The sequence below is a fragment of the Balearica regulorum genome, chromosome 13 (genome assembly GCF_011004875.1).
Source record: "Balearica regulorum gibbericeps isolate bBalReg1 chromosome 13, bBalReg1.pri, whole genome shotgun sequence".
In the NCBI taxonomy this organism is placed as follows: Eukaryota; Metazoa; Chordata; class Aves; order Gruiformes; family Gruidae; genus Balearica; species Balearica regulorum.
In genome coordinates, this window is record NC_046196.1 from 7570099 (window position 1) to 7584811 (window position 14713).

A 14713-nucleotide genomic window follows, 5' to 3' on the forward strand; every position below is an offset into this window, starting at 1 on the left:
CCTGTTTTTACCTAACTCCTGTGAATACTGCATAGAATTTGAAAAACTGGTGTTGCAAGGAAGTAATTCAAGCGAGGCTTGGACTTAGTTGATATAAATATTTAATTCTGTCTTGGAGAACAAAGCTGGTTTAACCAAAGGTATCTGGTGTCTAGTACCAGTACGCCCAGTGTGGGGCTGGGTTCCCTCAGCCCAGACCTTGCAGCTGGTACCTGCTGTGGCTGGTGAGAGGGTGCTCTCCAGTGTAAGATCAGAGAATGGCACACCAACAAAAGAGCTGTGTTTCAGCAAGTAAAAGAATATGTGTGTTCTTAGACAGCCACCTAGTGAGTTTAGTGAGGAATCAAGAGCTGGAAGAAAATTCAGTGAACACTTACAGAGACTGGAGTTACACTACAAATACAGTGCTAAAACTAGCAATGCTTTTCATAGGTTTTTTGCCTCATAGTCAATGCAGTAGCAGAGCAGAAGGGCTCTTGAATTACTTAACAGCTATAAGACAAGATTCCTCATCACTTTATGATTCTAGAAATGAATGTTCAGGTGAGAGTTCAAGTATTAAAAAAGATGTCTGAGGGCTAAGTGAATTTCAAAATTTTGTTTAGGAACAAGCACATGTGTATGGTTTTTCTCTATATATTCACCTCACCTTTTTCTTACCTACCCACTTCTAAATCAAAACATTACTGTTGATTGAAAACCATGCAATATAAAAGGGGCAAAGTCCAGAGGGAGAGATCCTTAGGACTGCCTCTGGGAATACACAGAGAGAGTCCGCATCACCAGCGTGTTTGTAGTCTACCATTTCAGCTAACCTAACCTTGAATGTGGTTGTGAAAATAACATGAAGTCTTTTGAGTAAGCCAAGAGAACCTATGAGCCCAGTTCATATCAGGAATAGCACTTGCATTTGCCAGTTGAGCGTGCTAAATTCTAGGTCTATGAAAGAAAAAGAAAAAAAGCCCTCAACCATAAGGGTCCACATAAGAACCTTCAGGTATGATTTCTGAGTTTGCCTTTGCAAAGTTATTCCAGGGAGACCTCTGACAAAGTTACACACTTATGGTCTCATATCTGTGCTGGGGCTCTGGATGTTCACAGAACCAGAACATGCCGCTTTATCCTCATGTTAGAAAGACACAGAATGTGTGGAATTATAATGAAGTAGCCAGAGTTGGCACCTCATCAGTCCAGTGGTTACCTATTAACCCCTGCTTGCTAAATTACCTTTTGCTATCAAGACCACCTGTGAGAAGAAAGCTCCCAGATGGTCTCTTTTTATAACTGGTCATTGAAAAGAAAATGAAAAAAAAAAAAAAAAGCTGAAATAAAAATTAAGACACTAGTGGAAAACCTTATCAAAACCACAGTTCTCCAAAGTTTCATCTAATATTAATATGCCACAGAATAGCTGCAGGGAGGTGGGTAGGTCAAAGAAGAAACAATTAGACCCTGATGACGATACTCTGGGATGCTGTAGAATTTATGCTTAGATACTGCCTCCTAAAAATCAGATACAGAGAACTGCCGTAGCTGCAGATCATGTCAATCCTGAACCATTGCTGCAGCCTTGGACATATAGTTTCTTGCAGTGTTTGTAATCCCCAAATCCAACAATGTAATAATGTACTAGAAATAGTGACGAGTGCGCTCTGAATTCTTCTCAGAAACATCAACACAGGCCTAATTACATATCCTCAACACACACACAAAAAATAATTGCAAGGAAAAAGGAATCTCCCTCATGAGGGCCAGATGATTTTAATTAGGTCTCACTCAACATCTTCCTAGCCTCACATGGCTCAGCTCACAACAAAATGCTCAGTCACACTGAGATTGCATGCTGTGCTCCAGGCCTCTCCTTTCCCCTTCGTACTGGTTGCTGCTCTTCTGTCCCAATTTCTCCCTGTTCCTTAAGAATTTACTGTCATCCAGCCGACAGAGCTCCAGTTCTGAAATTCCCCAGACGTGGGGCTGGTGCCATTTGCTGATTTCTTACTTTTTTATGCCTCAAGAAGAGCTAGCCTGCACATATGGCATGCTTCTGTGTAGAAGCAGAACATATGCACAAAGGTTCCACACAAAATCTGTGGAGGAGAAGAAACACTATTTATTTATTCCAGATAAGAGTTACAGCCTCTTTATCCTCGCACAGACACAAGCAGATCTGCTATCAGCCCAGCAACTGGAATACAAACTTGGATCTCACTGCCTTCCTTACAGGGCAAGGGGGTTAAATCCTGATGGCAGCTCACCAGGCCCTGAAGGGTATCACCGGAGGGAGCGTGGCTACTGCCACCAGCAGACGAGATCCTGACAAATTCACACTTCTGCCATCTCCCTCTACAAAACTCAGTTTTCATCTCTTTTGTATCCAGGGAGGAATTTCTGCCACGATGCTGTGGTGTTCTGTGACCGTGCCGAGGCATGTAAGATAAGCACTTTTCAGTGTCTCAGTTCCAGCTCAGATATTTAAGGCTTTGGCATTAAAGAACTGGGTCATCTCTAAAGTACAGTCTTCCACCTCCCCCTTTCCCACCCATACTTATTAATAGTAAGTACTAAAATTCATACTCCATGAGAATTGGAATGATAGGAATATCTAGTTTGCTCTAAGTAGATATTTACAAATACTAGAATTATTTCAATCACTTCAGTATAACAGATATTGGTTGTCATAGTTAAAGTCCTGCAGTTTGTTCTTCTATGATTTCTCCTTTCCTGGTCCTGAGTACTTTTAAGCATATGCTTTTGGTTTGAATTTTTTTTGTGTGTGTACTATGGGTTCAAACATATCCAGTATTACATATCACAAGCCTTATCCTGGCCCTGGATGACTTTTGTTTACCACAGTGTTTTATCTGTCATCTCAAGGGTTCATTCTAGATCTTGCAATGGAACATAGACCTTCTGAAATATCTCCACCGTGGTGTCATACTTCTCCACTTGGGGGTCACCTACAAACATTCTCCAAATTACCACTGGTTCCCAGCACTCCCCTGCTGCTGGAATTCAGCACTCAGAGGTGCTGCGTGTGACATTTTGGTCTGAACTTCTGCCAGCCCCTTCTGCAGCTGCTGAGGTTTCCAGCTCTGCCATTAGGAGTTCTATTCCTCTATGCTGGGGGTTTTGTTTGGTTGGTTTTTATCTTCTAATACTGTAACTTGTCCAGGAATTTTATCAAGAAATCTGCTTCCAGTTATTGTTTAGTTACACACTCAACCTTCTTTAAAGGGACAGTCTCCACAGTCTCCATGATTTCTCTGTGTGCTTCTCCAGTTTAGTAGAGATATCTGCACAGATCTTATTAGCAAAATTTAGAAGGCTTTCTCTTTAATTATTAAATGTTGAAGAAACAAAATTAGATTAAGAGTCATATTTAATTCAGCCAAAGAGAGAAAGTTGCTCAGTGCTGTTGTATTAAGGTAGTACTGTCCTAGGGATTGCAGTTATAAAACTACTCTAACCTGAAGCAGTTTCTTTAGCTGTGAAGCCATGCCTATATTGAGCTTCCTACCTACATCTGTAATTCTTGCTTTTATGCAGCTCATGTGAAGTGCGAGTAAAATTCATCCCCATCAGACTATGCAGCAGGTATTGCTTCTTAACACTAGAGAATGTATAAAATATATTTCCTTTATGCTGACATGTAAAAGTTATACTGCATGTTTTTCTTTTAGGTAATACCTGTATGGCACTAATTTCTACATTATATGGTTAAAATCATTTCAGTGACAATCCCTAAAAACAGTCCTTCAGAATATCTGAGTTCCCCTGGAGCAATTTGACTCTATGTTCCCATCCTATGTCTAGAGGTCCCTTTCTGATAGTATTTTAACTCCGTTCCTGCAAAGTGGATGAGTATTGCATGTTTATAGACATCTGCTATGGAGAAACATCTCTCTTGTGAAGCCTGATTCAGATTTTATTTCTTTTTCCCCCACAACCTTTTGTTCTGGCACAATCCTGTAACCAGAATCATCCCATGAGGTACCAATTAATAACCATAAGACACTGCAGAATTTAAGCTTGTAGAAACAATAATGTGAACAACTTCTGAACCTACAGATAGGTCCAAGCATAGCCTGTATTTTTGTTCTAGGACTTCTGCTCATTCCTTTGACGATTTGTTCAAATTGATCTGCTGTATTAAGTGAAAAGTCTAGGCAGGAACTGAAAGGATCCAAGGAATTGAAAACAGACCAACTTTCTGTGGCCACTGGAAAAATACCCAACTTGTCATATGAATGACCATAAAGCTGCATCCCTCTTTCTGTGGTTTGAAAATAAGGGCAGGACTTGACTGAATATCTTTGTGATCATGGGTTTAACCTTTAATGATTCAAGGCAAAAATTTCTCTCCAGGGTCTTCTGATCTAGAAAGGAATGATACCATTGTCACTGGTGAACTAACCCTGTAAGTGGAAATTTGGTATCCCCCAAAGCCTCTGGAAAATACTCCAAGTAGACTGGCAAAATTAGAACCATGACTTCTCTTGCAGAGGACAGTTTGGTGGATTTTCATTGCTTCCCAGAACTTTAACTATAGAAACATCCCTTTTAAAACTTCACAGACCTTTCAAAAACAGAGTTTTTATTATTTTATTGTTTCTATCCCTGATTTACTAACTGGAGGTTTTCTTTTTAAGTTTTGAAGGCAGGCAAGAACATGAAATTACAGCTGAAGCTAGTGAGAACTTGAAGTATGAGAGTACTAAAAATTCACCTCTGATGTCAGAGTAAAACCATTTAACAGGATTAACATGTGCATCAACATAACACTCTCAGCACTCTCAAGCATTTGAAATTTAAAATGTACTGGAAATTATATTACTATGCTTTTATTTTTTCAAATCTGACATGCTGACACAGAATATTGCAGAATAACCCACAGTATTAGGAAAGCATATGTTTAGATCTCCAGTGTATTTTATGTAAAGATTTGTGTTATCCTGTGAACATGAGGTACACAAGAATGCAAATTTAACTATTAAAATTTGCTCAAGTTTTTTGACAAATTCAACTGAACTGCAATCAACCGAACTAATGCAGTGTGTGCTTGCAAAAGATGCTCTGCAGACATGACTTGCCTGAGATTCTTTGCAGGTAGCAAAGTTTCAAAGTCATATCAAGGATACAAGAAAAAACCCTATATTTGCTAGATGACTTGCTTGCAAAAACTGGTCTGTTGCATTTTAGTGAAAACAACCTCAGAGACACAAAGTTGTCACACTTTTTGTTAAACAGGAGAAATGTTGACCCATCTGAGAAATTAAGATATACTTGCTGATGTAATAACATTACATGGAGTAACAGTATGGTTGCATTGATAATACCACAGAGCTCAGATGGCAGAGCCAATAGAAACACACTACTGCACTTGGAGATAGCTTTTCTCTCTTGTCAGTGTTGCTCAATGCTGAGCCTATCTACGTTTGGAAAAAGTCTCATATTTTGGATCTGAAAGAAGTAAAAAAAAAACCTCTCTGTTTTTACAGATTTAGGAGATTTAAATTCAGGCAGTCTGTGAAACTTCATAGAAGCAAAAACTTCCCACAGCTCATCTAGAACTTAAAAGAGGTGTTTGCTCATTCTGTTTGATGTTTTATATTCTTCATCTGAGACAATTCCCTCCACTGATCTCCCTTAGTGGTCTTAATTTCAGAACAGAAGTGTTGTATCATAGAAGCAGACTGCGTGGTGAGATGGTAGAATAAGTTGTAGAGAAACTCTCATGTCATATGGGAAAACTTTGAAAGCAAGTTACTGGTGTTTAGATTATTACAAAATGAATGATAAATCCTTCCTTTATACAATTTTTGGACATTATTAGAAGAAATGCTGTAACAACCATCCCCAGAAGTGTGTTATTCTTGCTGTTCATATCAGTAAGACCTGAAAACATTTCACCTTTTTTCCCCTTGTTCCTCTCTCTACACATCAAGAGGGCTGTGGAACAAAACTACCACTAACAGGCTCTGAAAACATGGGGAGAAAGAGCCTGCAGAGGTCCCCTGACTATGGCTCATTGCTATGTAAGCATAAGAGGAATCGATCAAAGGTCAGTGCAAGATTTGGAAGAGGGCATCATGCGACGTGGGAAAGGTATGGAAAAACAACTGTTTCAGTACATCTGACTGGCTTGACCTGCTTGCTAGATTAAAATGTGTGCAGGTTAAACCTAAGCAGTATAAAGTCTACGTTATGCTGCTCAGAACGCACTAGAAATGTTGGCTCCTTACACCTACAGTTACATGTCTGGAGAGGAGATGGCCTACTTATGGTCAGACGGATCTGGTGAGTCTTTGCTTAAGGGCATTGCCACCTTCAAAGTACAAACCAGAAGTAGTTTTGGCTTAATTCAGATCATGTTAAAATCATCAAGATGGTACCTAGGGGAAACTTTGCATGAGGAACAGCACAATTCTTAATTTAATGGTACTACTCACGACTTCCTATTTCTTTCTCTGATTTCACTGTAGCTCTTCTCTCTAGCCTTCTGAAAGCACTGTATAGTAGCACACGGCAAAACAGCTGCACTGCTACAAGAAGCAGGATCCTTGCTTCCATCCGTGAGGGAAGTCTGTACATAAACATAGTTCAAATGTTTCCAGCAAGTGACAAAACTCAACAAGGAACCTCTTGACTCTACTCTTTCATGTTATACTCATCTAATTCTGAGCTACCTTTGCTAGTAGCATCCTCTCTGAGTTGATAAAAATTGAAACAAGTTTATTAATGTTACACCTGTTCCTTTAATATACACCTCCAAAAAGAGGTTTAATGAGAATGCCTTTCATAGCGTGTAACCAAGCTCTCTAACCCTCACTTCACAAGCCTACTTCATTGAACCAGGTGCTAAACACAATGCATAAATGAGCAATTGCATTCGTATTATTTGCCTGAAGGTTTTGCACATATGTGGATCTACTCTCATGCTTTAAGAAAAAATACTCCTGCAAGTAAAAACATGAATGTGTCCTTAAAATTGCCCTTCTGAAAATAGCTCAACCCATTTGTAAGAATTCCTGCAACTTAGCACATGCTTCATCTTTAGCTGAGAACGTTAGCCAAGTAATAATCAGCACTCAGCAAGAATTAGAAAGCCAGTTTGTCACAGTGAGGTCATGGGGAAGATTATTCCTGCTTTATGTCTCCATTTATAATAAATATTCCATAGCCTGTCATGGAAAGGATGTAGAACATATTTATACTTCCAACCTCCCTTTTTAGATACAATTCATCCACTTGTTCTGGTAATTTCAATAGGAGCCTATTCCCTTTTGTCATTTTTTACATGCCTCCTGGCTCAGAAGAACAAATAATCTACCTTAGAGTGCAACGGAGATATTGTATATCTTTGAAAGTTAATGTAGTACAGATCTAGAATAGCAAAGGTATTTAAATATTTCCTTTTAAGGTAGAACATAACTGTATAAATCTTCTCAGAGTCAAGTCAAACATATCATGACCTCACCTCATTTTTAGGCTGCTTATGACCATCTGTTGAGATATCATGATTCAATTTCACAACTTCATCTTAATCCTACCCAAGTATTTATTGCCAGATAACCGTGGGGTTGGAAAAACAGCCTACATGACAGTGTAATGGCTATCTCTTCCTCTTTCATAAGCACTTAAGGAGAATCTAGTGTAGTTCTCACAACAGAAACATTCTCTTTCAAAAAAGGCACAGGAAATGTGAGCAGTGTCTCGCTACATGGCAATGAGCTATTGGAATAACTTGTGGTAGTCATTAAAGAATTCATACTACCCTAAGGGATCGCATAAGAACATCCTAGACAGTGCAGTTATGTCTGCATCTGCATGTAAAGGTGCCAAGGAAAATGGCGATGAAGTTGGTTATTGCATAGCTTTGTAGGAGTACTATATGAAAACATTTTCTGCAGACGGGATTGACTATGTTGCAGAAACCAGTAACTCAATCACAGTATCTTAATAGTCAGGGAAGTCAGAGCAAGTAGTCTAATCTATAACGGGTAGCTTCCAACATGACATCTCCCATACTTGGATAGTCAGAGTTCAGCAGACATTAGGCAGAATTTTGCTCTGTCCTCAGATTCTCTAAGGAAATATGGCAAAGGAGCTGGCTGTGCTATTTTTACACAGACTGGAGACCCCTCATACCAGGAAATTCCCTTGAGACTATGGGGAGCACAGTACAGCCCAACACCAATTTGCAACTTAGTGTTGCCAAGTTTGCAAAACAGGTTGAAGAAAAACTCTAGCTGCTTTTCCTTTTCACACTGAACATCTTAGCAGCACTGCAGTGACCGCGCAACTTTATTTTTAAAGTAACAAAATAAATCAGATTGAGGAATGTATTATAATTCAGGTCCCAAACCACTGAAATGTTATAAAAAGGCAGGAAACAAAACATGCCAGCTAAGATTTCAACATGATGGTATCTCAGAAAGGCTTATAGCATGAAATTAGCCAGCAAACAGAAAAAGCACTTATTTACAAGGCATGAAGATACATGTTGTATCTGTGTCCTCTATAAATATATAACAAATATTTTAATGCTTATTTTTGAAGCAAATTGAATACAGACAGCTATTTCTTTTTACAAAACATATGGGAATGATCATGAGGGAATTACTCTTTTCAGAAATTCAGGCATGAAATTTTGGGGAACTTCCAGATGTACTCCAAAAAAATAATTGCTTAGAGTGAAACCAACAATTTTTTCTAGGAAGAAAGTTTCTAATCCTACATTTCTTAGTTCTGTAATTCTTACCCAAATGGCTTTCACTGAAGTCTACTAAGTACTCTCAAGTGAGTGAAAAATAATAATGAAAAAACCAGTAACATATTTAAGCTTAACAAAGAAATAGAAGTTTGTCTTGAGATAAACTTGAGAAATAACTTGCGTATGAATTTTTTTTCACAACGGCATAACAATTGCTGATAGGCTTTTGTGGCACATCATAGCTGAACTGATTCTGCATCGATATTCAATGCTTAGCAGCATTTAATTATTTCACAAATAGACCTAACAGAGGAAATAAGTGCACCTATCCTTCAGAGGAGAGAGGACAAGGATCTTGGAAATTGAGAGGAAGAAGGATTTCTTTTTTTTGTCCTAAGGCTTAGAATCTGTTAAAACCTGATGTAACTTTGTGGAGTTTTTCAGCCAGTTCACACAATTGTTATTTCAGGACAAGAAATCAGAGAAAAGATGAATGAATGAATGAACGAATGAACGAACAAACAAACAAATGGTTAAAAAAGGACCACACTGAGAATGAAGCAGTAACCAGGTGTTGAAAGATGTCAGAATTTGTATTTTTAAGTCTTTAAAATTACCATCTTGCTCTGATGACCTGAAGATAAGTACTCTTACCTCCAGCTCCTGATCTTTTCTCCAAAACATCCAACCCCTCTCAGTTGCTGATCTGACCTGGGTCATTATTTCCTGTAGCCTCTCCCTAAAAGCTCCCGACATCAGCACCTGGCCATTAGCTCTGGCTAGCTAACTTTACAGCAGCCATATCTCATTTTCCATATCCAGGAATTGTTAGGATTGCATCATTCAATTCACTGGACATTTCCATCATTATTCTAAGCAGGATTCTGTGACATTTTAGCGGTTTTGTCATTTTGGGTCATTTCAGTTCTCTAACCTAAAGCTGCTGGTAATCTGAACAATAGACTTTGCATTCTGATATATACACATACACAGATTTTCATGTTACATGTAAAATGCTGGTGTTTATCTGAACAAAATGTCAAGTGACCTTAAAACCACCAGGTTTGGTGAGTCTGAGGCTGCAGCACTTCACAACTATCAGCATGGGGTGTATAAAACAGTTAATACTGTGTAACTGTCCTTTTCAACCAGCTATTTGCAGTTGAGAGAGTAGCATTAGCACCTCTATGCTCCAGTTGGGGAGACAGAGGCAAGAAGTTTATGCCCCTTCTAAAGTAACACCTCCCATTAGGATCAGACCTGCTTAGAATTCAGGAAAGTCACCTTAAAACCTGTATGCAATCCCACCTACCTTACTGAATCCTGTCCTTTCTCATCCTAACAAAACCTAAAAGTATTTTGCTGAATAAATCTCAAAGAAAATAATAAAAAATTATCAAGAGGCATGCCTCTTGAGCTGAAAAGTGAGAATAAGGATTAAACACTTGCAAGACAAATAAAGATATGAGCACTGAAAAAAAAGACCCTGAATCACGTGTCCTACAACGTGGGTAAGATATCTTCAGTTAAGATGAGCTACACAATATACTTGTCACAAAAGCCTTCTGCAGTCCCATGAACAACTATACTTAAGAAAATCCTATAAAAAACACCGAACACAAATCCAATTCAGTATTACTAAATAGTATTTCTTCTTGAAGTAAGCTAATGTAGCACAAGTGTGGCGCTCAGTCAAATCTCTGGCACTTAACAGCACTTACAGAAATACACAACGCAATCTTGGAAGCCAGGCAAAGACAGATGGAAACGAACAATAAGTGAACGGGTGGCTAGACAGACAGAAAATCTCACCCAACGTTTTATCTTCCATCTGCTTCTCCTTGTAACTGTACCTTTACACAATCAATTCAAGCCCCAGATTTCCCTCCCTGACGCTGGAAATGGCACAAGGAGTGTTTATGACAGAGTGGAATGTGTTTAAACACAAAAAACAAACAACAAAATTAAAATCTGAAGGTAAGCATTTGAAAGCAGAGACTCTGAGGAAGTTTTCTTTAAAATAAAATATTCTTGTTATTTCCTTTGTTTTTCCGTACTGTTCTTTAATCTTCTTCCTAGAGGGGGGTCTGAACAACAGCAAGAGATAAGCAGAGAAGAGATGAAAAGGAAAGATGCAGCTTTGAAAAATTAAAATCTCTTTCTTTTTTGTCTAGCTTTCTAGTATCACCTGCAGCAATATGGAAAAGCAGTAGGAAATGTGCTGGGGTGGGAGTTTTGCTGCAAGCTTGTGTTATAAACAATGCATTTTTGCATGGCACAGAATACAGTCTTTTTCATCCTTTCCATCAGGTCTAATGATATTTGACACTTACAAGTTAACATATACCATGTTATTTCAAAATATTGTAAATCATCTTTCATTGAAATTTATGTTGTTCCTGTGGGGCAGAAGGGAGGACAAAAAAATCCAAGTGGCTAAAAGCTAGGTAGTTACTGAACAAGTTTCCAGGCTCAATAAACTACAAGAGTGAGTGAAATTCTTTAACGGGTTTTATACAGGTGCCTGTGATGCTATGTACCATATCAGCATAGATACCTCAAAGATACATATGGTTAATATTTTCTCCTGTCATCAAATGTGCAATGTTAGTATGAGACCAAAACTTTCTCTTCCTTTGCATAGGAAGAAATACTTTGCTACCTAATACAAAGTTAGTTCTTCAAGAAATAAGTGAGAAACAAAGCATACTTAGGGCTGAAGGTACATTTATAATGTAGACCTAGAGTACTTCTTCAAACAAAACCACCCCAACATACTGGACTTCAGGAGTTCTGACTCACTATCCACATCATACTGCATCTACTGTAACTATCACTTTCTATCCCCATTTACTAGACTCAGAGAGAATACAATAAAATCATTTTCCACAGGATTAGCAAATATAGAATCAATCGGTTTTATTGATGCAAAGGACAGAGGGATTACTGGTAGCAAAAGAAAACACAAACCTCCACTTGAAGCTTCCACTGATTTAGATTTCTTACTTAAAAGCAGCAAAACACTTTTGAGTTGTCCCTGGTGACCAGTTCCCAATGAGAAAGGGGTTGGTATGGAGCACTAAATCAGTGCAGGAAAGGGCACTATTCCCTGGCACTGATGCAGCGTGTTTTTATGGCAAACCTGTACTGATTTCAGGAGCATTCCGTAGTCAAGCATTTCAGAGTGCTGCAAAGACTTTGCAAGAGTTGCAGCACCAAATTTTATCAGTTGTGTCAGTTTGATTGGGTTGTGTTCTGGCTTCAGAGGTGCCAGCTATATAGTAGTATTTTACTGCTTGTACCTCTGACAAAGATTGTATTATCTAGCTCTAGTAATGTACTTAGAGGGCTGTAAATAAAAAGCAAAATTTTGCAGGACTGGGATTCCAGGTTGTGAATGGCAAGAGCGCACATTCAGAGTAGAACATTGGTAGCATTTTCTGGCCCCTAGTTACGTGTTATTGCTATTTTAGCAATTGAATAATGGTGGAGGAAGTTACAGCAACTTTACCTTGGGTCACAAGGGAGATCAGTGCTTAAGTTCAAAAAAACCCTCTGCATTTCCATCTCCCTGTACGTTAGTTCCTTATCTTAGGAAATACTCTTTGTTGAATAACTATAAAATACAGTCTTTTGATTAACTATCAAAATTAAGTACAGAAAAGACTAATTCTGCTAAGCAGAAACTTTGCATAATGCACATCATAGCACATACACAGCAGAGAGACGGTGCTTCTGAAAATACGTATTAACCTGCATCTAGTGCCTATCACTACCTTCTAGCATATGGCTTATTTTGCTGAATTGCTTATGTGTTCAGTAATGCAGATGACAATACCCACTCAGCTAATGGAGAGTTTACTTCAGCTGACATAGTGGAGAGCTCCTCTGAGAGCAAGGGCTGCAGAGTGTGCATGTCTGTGTTGTGTTGAACCTGATCCAACATCTGTTTCAGCTGATGGAAAGAGTCCTGTTGACTTCAGCATGCATTATATTAGGCCCTCAGTGCAGTTAGCTGCAGTGACAGTGTTTGAATGCTGAAGTTCTTGAACCCTTATGCTACATGGATATTCCACAACTTAGGGAACACGTGTAAGACAGAGCTAGAGAAAGTTCTTTTCTCTCCCTTTCAGTGCTCATTTTACAGCCTACCACAAAAAATACCAGTTTCTCCAAACCATTGAGCAACCTTCCTTGCTTTTACATGCTTGGAAAGGAAGTGGGCTCAAGTTGCATCAGGGAAAGTTTAGATTAGATACTAGGAAAAATTTCTTCACCAAAAGAGTGGTCAGGCATTGGAACACATTGCCCAGAGAGGTGGTGGAGTCACCATCCCTGGAGGTGTTCAAAAAAACGTGTAGATGTGGCACTTCGGGACATGGTTTAGTAGACATGGTGGTGTTGGGTTGACAGTTGGAGTTGGTGATCTTAGAGGTCTTTTCCAGTCTTAAGATTCTATGATTCTATCAATATTAAACAGCTACTTCAGAGCAATGACTGTCTTATTTTTTACAATATTTAGCAGTTCAGAAGTGGATTGTGTTGAGAGTTGAAAAGAATCAGCCATTTCAGTTAGTGAATTACAAAATCCTAGTTGAAATCTTCTTCCATTTCAGGCATGTCCCTAGATCACACAGGGCCATGCACTGCCTTGATCATGGACCAAGAGAAGCAGTTCTCTCAAGAGACTCAGCTGAAAACTTTGTGAATATTACCTCATGCTAAATACTTTAAAACTTGCTAAATGCTAACTACTTTAAAAACAGTTTCAACAGTCTGATTTCCCACCACTACCACTTGGTTCTAAAATTGCTATTGCTTCTAAAATCCCCATGATACATGTAGGAATGACTCCTTTCATAACGGTAGTTATCTGGTGTTTGTCATACTATTATTGTGATTAAATATATTAGATCTCAACAGGAATTCCTACTGACAAATCATTAGAAACTGGAAGTGCTTAGGAGAAAGGAAGCTGTATATGTAAGCAGGATTTTCCTTGTCTTCCATATTTTGCTATTCATAAGTGCCTCCATAATATGTCACAACTTACATAAGAAATTTAAGTTAATTATCTTACACTGTATTCTTTGTCCCTTCTAGCAGCCACTCCTTTCCCTTTATTGTTTAGCAGAACAATGCCTACACTTGGTGACAGTGCTGTGACCAAGGCTTAAGAAGTTACATGCCATTGAGATTTGAAATCAAGGTGAATTCTATTACTATAAAAACATATTTTGTTTTGTTTCACTGTTTTTTTAACTTAACATAAGATGGCATCATCATCAGAATGATATATCCTGGAAGATTGTTTCAAGAGAATAAGGATTACAGGCTATCCACAGAAACAATCTACTTGAGGTATTTCCTAGACATCCTATCACTGTCATAGTAAAATTTCAATGTGTGAGGCAGATAAATATGGATGGCAACTGAGCTGCAAATTGACCTTGTAGGCTTGGGATAGATTTAGTCACTGCTGCCAAAAAAATTTTCAGGTACATCAGAGATTTGTGCCCAGGGGTCCTCTTCTTACCCAACTAACTTGTAATCACAACTGTCAGTTTCAGAACATTTATATGACCCTGTGGAGTGTAATGTGAGTCAACCATCTGAATGCGAAATTCGTTAGACAACTGCAGCATGCTCAGTGGGAGCAGATTGTGAGACAACAGTGATGTATAAGAGAAGATGAAAGAACAGGTTAAAGGGTTCCTGCAGTGGTTTTGCAGGTTTGGGAATAGGTGTGCACATATTATGTGCCAATGTGCCATCTCACACACCTCAAAAGAGGTTGTTTGGATGCTGTGAAAACTTCAGCAGTAACAGAACCTGACACCTATCTCTTCCAGTATCAGGGTATAATAATGATTGGACTACACTTTAATAAGTCTTGTTTATCAAGGACATCCGGCTTTGAAAGCTAGATTATAATTTTGCTGTAAGACGTGTGAGCAGCCCTCCCCACACCATTCTACCTGTTACCCACAGCACCTCTTA